This window comes from Columba livia, chromosome 13 (genome assembly GCF_036013475.1).
Source record: "Columba livia isolate bColLiv1 breed racing homer chromosome 13, bColLiv1.pat.W.v2, whole genome shotgun sequence".
NCBI classification, from domain to species: domain Eukaryota; kingdom Metazoa; phylum Chordata; class Aves; order Columbiformes; family Columbidae; genus Columba; species Columba livia.
Genome location: NC_088614.1, coordinates 6,988,936 through 6,999,157, shown reverse-complemented (window position 1 = coordinate 6,999,157; position 10,222 = coordinate 6,988,936). Strand labels below are relative to the sequence as shown.

The 10,222-nt window shown below is 42.6% G+C and overlaps 1 protein-coding gene across 12 annotated transcripts in view; it reads left to right on the top strand.

Moving 5' to 3' along the window:
- The first annotated feature begins 4,433 nt into the window (after positions 1-4,433).
- Positions 4,434-10,222, top strand: part of BANP (BTG3 associated nuclear protein) — a 131,621-nt gene continuing 125,832 nt past the window's right edge. For 9 of the 12 annotated variants that reach the window (XR_010465913.1, XR_010465912.1, XM_065028808.1 and 6 more), the window contains exon 1: positions 4,434-4,579. The gene's annotated coding sequence lies outside the window, so the exon portion shown is untranslated. The remainder of the gene's footprint in view (positions 4,580-10,222) is intronic. The other 3 variants (XM_065028809.1, XM_065028805.1, XM_065028807.1) reach the window with 1 other exon arrangement.

The following is a 10,222-nucleotide window of genomic DNA, read 5'->3' as shown; positions in this document are numbered from 1 at the left end:
CAGCTGCCTGCTTCAGAATATCTAAGAGCAAATCGTTGTCAGCAAAGCAGTTCTGTGGAAGAACTGCAAAATCAAGCTCCTGCATTGCTGCTATACATTTGGTATCTGGATTTCTCAAAATGTGTGAAGGTGGGGACTACAAACTGAATGAGAAAGCAGTTCTCAGTCTGAAGAAAAGGATAAAATCCTCTAAAATCAGTAAGTGTGATGAGCACCCCTTCAGGCTTTTGATAATTTCAGTGGATTAAGAAACACTGATGATTATGATAATGGTACCTGACCAAGTCAACACGGTCTGTGACAAACCTGAGCAAATCCGGACAAACCAGCAAATGCCGGGCAAAGGTATCGGCCGCGTCAAAGAGGTAAAAGGGCAGCGGGAGCAGCTGTGAGCGTGATCCTGGGAAGATCAGCGCTGGGCAAAGTGCAAATGCAGAGCTTGTTAGAATGGCAAATTTCTGAGAAGGGGAATAGCCTGCTATCTTTTTTTTTTTTTTTTTTTATCCCCCATGATGTTTTCCAGGGAGATGGAACAACATGTAAATAAATCATACCTGACCCTCCTCACCTCATTTCTCAGATTGGCAAAATGACCTTACAAGACCGCAAACTTTGACCAGCTGGATGACCAAACATGTAATGATGTTTTTCTCTCTGCTATGGGAATTTAAGGCCTTTTCTTCCATTCTCATTCGTGAAAATTACAAGTATCTTCATTGAATAAAATGGGGTTTACCCAACATAAACCAGAAGTGAGATCAGAGTCAGAACAGAGAATGTCTGTGTCTTGCCCTATATTGTAGCGCTGGTTGAAGGAGATACAGGAGCAAAACCCACTTGACCCTGACCTGTTTTGTGTAGTAAGAATCGAAGAACGGTTCTGAGAGAATTGAAAATGGAGATGGTGTCTGAAAAGGAAGTGATGAGGAAGTTTGTACTCAGGGGAGGAAACCTGGCAACAGATTTCAACAGCAGAAAAGTTTTCTCTCGATAAAAGGAGAAATGCTACATCAAGTTTACAAATAGCGTGGACATTACTGTTGTTTACAGAATGTATTTTATGTAACTTTTAATTAAGCATCACTATGTCGCAAGATAGTGCATGCTGTGTTCACAAGGATGTGGTTGTGTCCCTGTCCAGTTATGAGAGTTATATAGAAAATAAATAAAGTAACTCAAATAGACACGGAATCAGAACTTCAAGTACCCTTTTTGTTTTAATAGCATAGGATGTGAACAAAGATTTTATCCACAGGAAATAAAATTATTCCTACGGAGTTCTTACAGCAAATATTCTGGAGTTCCTTCTGTGACCTGATCACATCATCTGTGTTCTTCATGCCTTTGTTTCTATATTCTCATGCTGGGCAGCGAGTATAATTATGAATGCCTGTCACTTGTTTAAACAAATGCTTTGTTTGGCAACCTTTGTCTTCCTGCCGCTGATGCAGCTGCAAAATTGTGTGCACAGTGTGTTAATTTTTTACCTTTGATGCTATGGTAAGTTTTTTTTTTCCCTAACAAAAAAAAAGGAAACCAATGAATGAGATACCAATCTCTCTTGATCCGCACAAAACATGTGGAAGCAGCAGCTTCCTTAGGAAACAATAGCAAATGAATGCTGATACAACAGTAAAATAAGCTAGATATTTCCTGGAACCCAATGATTCTTCATAACATGACAGAAAAAAAGTTAGCACATACATAAAATGCAAGAGAAGAGACTAAAAAAGGAGGATGAAAAAGGTGAGGAAATAAAACAACAAAGAAAAATCTTGTTATTTTATGTGGGACAACAGAATAACACAATAAAATGTACTTTCTTCTATAAAATTAAAAAATGAAATTGATGTATTAGCACTTTGAAGTTCTTATTCATTTTTATAAGGGGGGAAGAAAATAAGAATGGATTTGACGCAGGCACTTGAGCAAGTTACCATGGTGTAAATCAGAATACAACAGTGTTATCAACGTCTTCCTAGTGCTTGTTCACGGGCAATCTCTGCACCCATGGCCAAGTGAAGCCTTTGTTCACTAAAGGGGGACTTACACTGCATTTCATTATATTATTGCAGAAATATTCAGATGAGCATATTTTTGAAAGCTCATAAAGCTTGGAAGGTTGTAAAGCACAGGAGACAATTGTCCTTAGGTAAGTCATTTGTGTGTTGGTACTGTAAATTAAAGACTAAACCCCAAATCTGGGCTTTCTCATATAAGCACAAAGTAGGTCTTGACTGTTAGTGGGAAATTGCTGTATTATTTTTTCTTATGTTGCTATCTCTGCTCAAACATGTAGACGTCAGTTGGATTCTATTTCCTGGAGTTAATTTGATGACTACAGGCAAATAGTATAACTCGTTTATGACAATGCAAATTTTTTCTGGTTTATGTTGTTTTAGCAGATAAATGATTTACTGACCATACAGAGAGGAGCAGGATCTCGCATCCTCAGGAGAACATGAGTTAATTTTCTCTGGGAGGGAATGTACTGATGAGAAGACAGGACAGGTTTTACGTCAGATTTGGTTTATGATGGGAAAGGCTTTTATTAGCAACTTTCCACAGCAGCTACGCTGAGATTTACATCGATTTAGCTGAGACCTGGCAATTGCTTGAGTGCAGCAGCAACTGTTTGGCGAACCTGTTGCAGGGCAAATCTGTGCAGCAAAGCGTGAAATAATCCTGTGTGAAAAGTCAGTTTGTAAGCAGTTTAACCTTTGATCTTCCTAATCTGCTTGCGAAGGAAGAGAACACAATAAATAAATAAATTAACAGACTCAGCCGAACAGTTACAAATCTGGAAGCAGAAGCAAGGGTTTTCCTAACACATCAGTTGTTAATTCCCAGGCTCATGATAACTCTAATACTGAAAACACCTTCCTGAGAAGTCATTATGAGCACTGTTGAAGGAAGACAAGACACTTGTGCCTCTGTCAGCATAAATTTCCCTGCTTCAAACATTAAACTTCTTATGTCCTGTTCTCTGACTCTGTAACTCTCAGATAGATGACCAGGAGGAATTGCTGGTCCCCTGGGGTCTGAAACACTTTAGAAACTGGAGCCTTTGTGACATACACTGTTAATTCCATACAGGTACAAAAGTCCTGCATTGGACACCTTAAGTTTGAATATGAAAAAGCTACAGCTGAAGCTGAAAAATGAAGTATGATGATGATCTTGTTCAGGCAACACTGTGATATATAAGGCTATAGTAAAATAATCTAATCTTTGTCTTCTTTCAGAGCTATGCGCACACTTCCTCTGTGCTTCATTTTGTGCTTTTGCATATTTTTCTCGTTCCCAGAAGGTGAACAGAAGGTTTTCCACCTTCGCCCAGTCATTCTGTTCTCACACCAAATGCAGGAGCAAAGCAACAGAAGCGTCAGTCTGATGAGCTAATTTCGCAAATTCCCACTTGCTGCCTGTTCCTCAGCTGTGTTCTGAGCATGGTAACATTTTTCTCCTTAATGCGACAGCTCACATTGAGATCATCCCATTTCAGCGATGCAAGCGTGCAGGAGCCATTTGAACCGGAAGAAATTTAATGGAGGGACCAGAAGAAGGAGTAGGAAAAGGGAATGTGTCAGTGCACAAAGGCAGCTCTCGAGGTGTGAATATATTTAATCTTCTTGCTGGCAGTTCTTCTGGCCAAACCCCGTGGCTACACCACCTGGCAGGTCAGGAGACACTTATTAAAGAAAAGATATGACACTGGAGTTTGCAGCAGCCCTGACATGCTGTCAGAAATGGAATCGCAGAGCTGTGATCGCAGGCTGCAGGACACCAACACAAAACAATCCTGGCAGATCCTGGGGTGCACCACAAGACCCTATTGTGTCCTAGTCTGAGCAAGAGGGTTTGTGGAGCCCTCCGGGTGGCGGCAGCGCTGGGTGCGCACCTCAGGGTGAAAGGGGGAGGAAAAGAGGGGACATTGTGTGGGTGCAGCGCGTGTGTGCGGGGGGTGCCGTGTGTGAGATGCGTGGTGTGGACTAGCACTAGTGAGCCGGCACTGTGCCCTTGTGGCCAGGAAGGCCAATGGTACCTGGGGTGGGTTAGAAGTGGGGTGGTCAGTAGGTCAGAGAGGTTCTCCTGCCCCTCTACTCTGCCCTGGTGAGACCACATCTGGAATATTGTGTCCAGTTGTGGCCCCTCAGTTCCAGCAGGACAGGGAACTGCTGGAGAGAGTCCAGCGCGGGGCACCGGCGCGGGGATTGCACTGGATGAGCTTTCGAGGTCCCTTCCAACCCCGACATTCTGGGATTCTGTGACTACAGTTCCCGGCATGCACCGCGCCGGGCGCGGGTACTACAGGTCCCGGCCTGCTCGGCGGGGGCGGTGCCGAGGAGCCGCCGCGCTGCCCTCTGGGAGTTGTAGTCTCAGCCGGCGGCGCGGCCGTGCAGGGGCGGCCGCGGGGCCGCTGCTGCCGTGCGGCTGCGCGGGCGCTCGGGGCGGGCGGGGGCTGAGCGGGCGCAGCGCGGTGGCGCCTGCGCGCTGCGGAGACGGAGATCTCTCGCGAGGAAGGACGCCATTATCGCAGCCGCTCGACAAACACCACGAGAATTCGGCACCGCACACGGTAACCGCGGCGCCCCGCGGCCGGACGGCTGGGGCTGAGCTCCCGGGGGGCCTGGCGCCGGGCGTTGAGCCCCGGCCCTCACAGCCCGCCCGCTTCTCATAGCGCTGCCCGAGCACACGGGCCGCGAGGCGGCGGCTCCGGGGAGGGGCCGAGGCGGGGGGGCCGCGGGCCCCCTCATCCTGACGGGGCGGCGGGGGGCGACCGGGGCCTCGCCTCCTCCCGCCGCCGGAGCTGGTCCTTCCGGGGGGACTGCTGTTCCTCGCATCGTTCCCCGGCTGCGTTCCCCGCACCCAGGCCTGAGGAGGAGTGCCCCCCTCTATCTGCGGCTCCTCCGTCGCTTTCCCTCAGCTCTGCGGCGGTTGAGGTGGCGGTCGGGGCCGGGACAGTGTGCCCGTGCCCCCTCTACCCCCAGGACGGGGCAGGTTCTGCAGCGCAGGCTGGGTTGGGAGGGGAGCGCTGGGCGCACTCGCTCCCCCCGTGTCGTAGGAGGGTGTCAGTGTTTGGTGACACTGGTGACATTGGCTGCGCCCCCTCCCTTACTCGCAGGTAGCGGGTGGAAAGCGGCCGGTTCTTTTCTCATCCCTGCAAAGAGGGGGTGAAAAAACAGCCTCCGGAAGTGCCGTTTTGTGTGTGTGCTCATTGAGTCATCACAAGGGGCTTTCACATCCATCTCGGGGTGGCACTTTCTGCTCTCTTCAGATTAGTGATGTGTTCAACGACACACTCGGTTTTCTCTCTTTCCTTATTTGCAATTCAAGTGCTGCCCTTTGATATATTTTTTTTTAATCTTTCTACAGTGGGAAGTTGTGTATTTAACCAAATATAGTAATTTTATCCTGCCATGGGACATACAGTTTATGTATCAGTTTATTTTTAGACCTCTCAAGGGAAGGTGTTTTGTGTTTTTTTTTTTTTTAAGTAAACAAGTTTGGATGGGTATTAGCAGCTGAGTGCTTGCTTCAGTGGAAGCAGCTTTCATGTTGTCATAAAATATGAGTTTGGAACCTTTTTTTGCTACTTTTTCCACCTTCTATGTGAGGTTACCTTAGGTTTAGTGCTGTGTTGATGTCCGGCTTTCAAGAAGCAAACATAAAATTTGTAGAATTTTGAGTAATCAAGCAAGATCTTAACAAACAACCCAACAAAACCCCCTTTTGTCTTAATAACTTCATAGCAGTGTCTCCTGAAACAATGGGTTTTCCCTGTTAGTATTAATGTACGTTTAAAATGGTTGCCCATAGAAAATGACCAGAATAACAATTTTATTCTGAAACTGAGCCTTATTCCATACATTAAATGACATCTTGGCATTCTATCGTGGTAGTTCAGTTTTCAATAATACATGAAAAGCCCTTGAAGAGAGTTAAAAAGATTGAGTTTGGATTTGGGAAACGTTCCATTTCCTTCAGAGCATGAAAATATTTTGTAACTTTATTTTGTAATTTATAATCTGTTTTACATTAACAATGACTGGCTTTAATGTCCAAAATATCCAGCCATGTTTAAGTTGTGTGGTTACAGGGCAGGTGTTAAATTTTAAGGCTTTGTTAAAGGAGTAATTGATTAATAGCATTAAGGGTATGGTAGCAATATAGTGAGTGCTGATTGTCAGTGTTCACAGCTGAAAGGTTCCCATCAGCACATGTTCTGCTACATATGTTTGAAAAAGGCGTTTCCTGCCTGTATTGTTTTTAACACAGTACAACATGGTCTATACTGGTTTGGACCGATTTGGTGAAGAATGATGAGCTTGTATTTGTAGCTCCCTGTAACCAGAAGTGCTCCTTCTGGGTTTATTTTGGTTTTGTGAGGAGTCATGGTGTGTTGTGGGATTCAGCTCCACGTTAATTACAGTAACATTCTCACATTTGCAAGGACTACAGGTTGTCCCTGGTCTGTATCTTGAGCTTTTCCCATAACTCATAAAGCACTGTTGGTGCGGGAAGAATCCATGCCTTTATTTTGCCTGAATGTGAATGTCTTCATCTCTTTCACTGAAGAATGCCCTGAATTGAAATTGCTGTGATGCTCCTTAGTAAAGACTCTGTCATTCCGTTGATTTGGAAAGGAAGAGATGGGTGTTTCTCTTTGTCACAGAAGCTCTTGGTCCAGAGATCTACAGAAGCTCTTTATGTGAACTGAGCAGAACCTCAAGAGCTACTTGTAGGAGGAGACAATGTGAAGCTAATGGTTAGAATTAGAACAATAAAATGTCTATGTATGCTAAACTTTGCCAATAAAATATTTTTCACAGGTTTCATTTCCTTTAGTTTGAAAGTTGATATTTAGTTGTTAACTATTGACGTAATTTTGTTTTCTGTTTTTCACATATTCATTAAAAGGCTAAATAATTTTTTTCAAGTAAAAATAATAAAATGTCTTTAAAGTCATGTCAAACATTTGTTTCCTTGCAGTTTTAGGTTTTTAAAGCTCTGTTAAATGCTTAGCTTTGCCTACCACTTGTTAGACTGCGTGTCGAGGCTTTAAGCAAAAGTGCACAAAAGGATTAACTTCATATAATCCTTTGCATTTGGGGCTTTAAATAAAATAACTTGTAATGTTGTCTTTTGAACAGAATTATTTTATCCTGCTTCTGGTTTGTAAAACCGTGACTTATGGGAAAAAATACATTAAGTTCAAATTTTCCTGTGCAAATGGGAGCACCTGTATTTTAGGGTAAAAAAAGGATGGCTCTCTCCTCCCCATGGTATGAATGTACAGCAGATGTGAAGTTACACACCCCTTCCCTCTCCAATCCTTGGACACCAATGTGGCTGTTACACGTACCAGCTCATCTCTCTTGAACATCCTACCAATATATAGTCTTGCAAGTTGAAAGCCGGAGTGACTTTTTTTTTTTTCTAGAGGAGGGAGGGAGAAGGCAAAACAGGATCAGACTGTACTAATGGAAGTATTTCAGAATGTGAAGAACTGCTCACTTTTCATTTTTCTACTGAGATGATGCTCTTCAGTTTATTTTCATAAGTATTTTTGGTAAGAATTTTCAAGTACTAGTATTTTTCATGTATTCTAAAGCAGTGCTAAGGTCTGTTTCAGCAGGTTGAATGTTCCCTTTTTCTAGATAGCTGCAGGAGGTAAATTATTAGAAGACATTTGAGGAAGCATTTTACTATTTGTGTATTTTGTGTTGATTGTGGTGCTTTTTGACAGTAGAAGCCTGTGGCAACCCTGGGGTCTGTCCTTGTGCCCCTGGAACTGCTGGATCGGAAAGTTTTTCTGGGGTATAGAAGATGAGCAGTGCACTTGCTAGGAAGAATATAGAATTCTAAAAAAGAAATATAAGTGATGTTATTCCTTTTTGTTGTCAAAGGTTCTGGTTTAGGTAAGCTGAATACGTAAGAATAAAGCATTTTGACCAAATTTCCTTTTAATTTGAGACAAGCGCTTGTCACGGTTGATACTGTTCTTGGGGTGTTTGTTGAGACTGAGCAACTCTGGGAGGCAAAGCCTCTTTCCTGCAAAGAGGAAACTCAGACTTTCTAGCCCTGTAACCTTCCAGTTGAACTTTCTATCAATGGAAGGCAGGCACCAAGCAAGAGAGTCTTACGAAGCACACACCAAATGAAGTTCAGGTGTTTGTATTGCTATTAAGGTAGTAACTTCTTACTTCAAATAGGAGTAGTTACCCGAAGCTCAAAGGACATATTGACTGCTGATCTCAAAAATCCTCTAAGCATGGTTAGAACTTCTCCAAAACATTTATATAAATGTAATATGAAACTAATTCTGGAAGTTCTTCGAATTTAGGTACTTGCAGGATTTTTTTGAGCTGTTACCAGTAAAGATTCTCCATCTAGTGGATGAAGACAATAAAACAACATGACTACATCTGGTTCTGCGTTTGCTGTCTGGGCAGTTCTTGGTTTGGATTTGCTGGTTTTCATCCGTATAAATTGTGCATAACAATAATGATCTGTGTCCTGAGTAATTATGCCACAATGCAGAAAGGTGACCTCTGCCTTAAGGCACTGAATCTGCAAACACGTAGGTATATCCAGTCTGTATGGGAGGTCTTTCAAATTCGTACGTGTAGTCTTGTTAAGTTCAATGGGATTATACGTCTGTAAAATTAAATTAAGACTTTTTTGCGTGTCTAAGTACCTGAAAATGTAGTTGTAATGGATGTTAACATATCCCTCAGAGCTCACTTGGGAATCTTTGCCATATCGAAGCTGTGGCAGTGGCTGGAGTGTTTTACAGGGGCTGTGACGCTCTCAGCGCTCTCATTGCTCCTGCCCCAACGTGTTTGGCTGGAAAGCAGGACAGTGGTGTTTCTGGTTTAGTTTGTTGTAGGTCATGGCCAGCAGCAGGGTATTAGAAGGGTTAGAAAAAGATATGCAAGCAAAACAGCTTCTACCAGGTAGAATAATTTTTAAAAAAGGGCAACACTTCTAGAAGCAAAACAATAAAACGTTAATAATACTGTGAGCTTTTGTAGCAATATTTGAGAATTTCTGCCTTCCTGGAAGATTTTGCACTCCCCCAAAATTTGAAGATCTTTTATTCTTGGAGCAGCTGTTTCCTTTTTTCTCCTGCTATCTGTATTTTAAGAACTTGTCCTGGAGTCCATCAGCAGAGCATCTCTGTGAGTGATCTTTGTTTTAGAGATCTGTCTCCAGAATGGTGTCCGTGCTTTCACTGATAAGGAATATTTCTGTCATGTTTTGGGAGGATAGACTTTTTTTTCCTCCTGGTCTTTGGCTGAACCAAAGACGCCTGTTTATTGTTAGACTAATTTTTTAAATTGTTGAACAGAAATACTTGTGTGGTTTTACTAAGAAGTTTACTTAAAATACAATGTTTCTACTTGTCATTTAAGGTGGATTGCAAATAAGGATGGAAGCTATGTTCCTTTATAGTTTTTAGTAATAATAAAGATGTGTGGTTTTTTTTTCCATCCTTACACTGAGAACAGTTTTCAATTCCATATTCTGATAGACTGCAGCTTCAGAGAGCTGGAGCGTAAGGGTAGCGCTCGTATTTACAGCGCATTTAACCCTGCATGCTGTTAAATTGTAGATTTTTATTCTGTTATTCCTCATCTGTCACAGTGCATTAACGTTTGCAGTGATGTGGCTTGTTGGGGAATTATTAATTAGCGTAGGAAGGATCTGTTACAGCTGACCAAGTGACTTTATCTGAGAGAAAGAGCCAGATTTCAGGATTATAAAAATGTTGCTAGTCACAGAGCAAGACTAGAAGAGCCTTGTTAGGTTCTGAACCTTGGATTACCTGTGAATAAGTTAATGTATCAAATCATATTAAGATTTCCTGGTTCTTTCTGTGGGACCAGGCTCAGAAAAATGGGCTGATTGGCCAATAGTCATTGTACAAAGAATATTTGTAACAGAAATGACATATTTGAAAATTTGCCTTAATTAATTGAAAGGAAGAGTGAAATGAAGAGGAAAAACGATTGGGGCTTTTGGGTTGGACAAAGTAAAATGGCATCCTTCAGCTTTTTTTTGTACAACCAGAAGTAAATTTTTGTCATTGTGCAAATTGAACTGTGAGAGAAGTTTTTTCATTTATCAATAGCACTGAGAAATATTAACCAGAGCAGTGATTAGCTGCTCAAATCAGAGAAGTTCAATTAAACACTCCATATAGACTAGAGCTTTG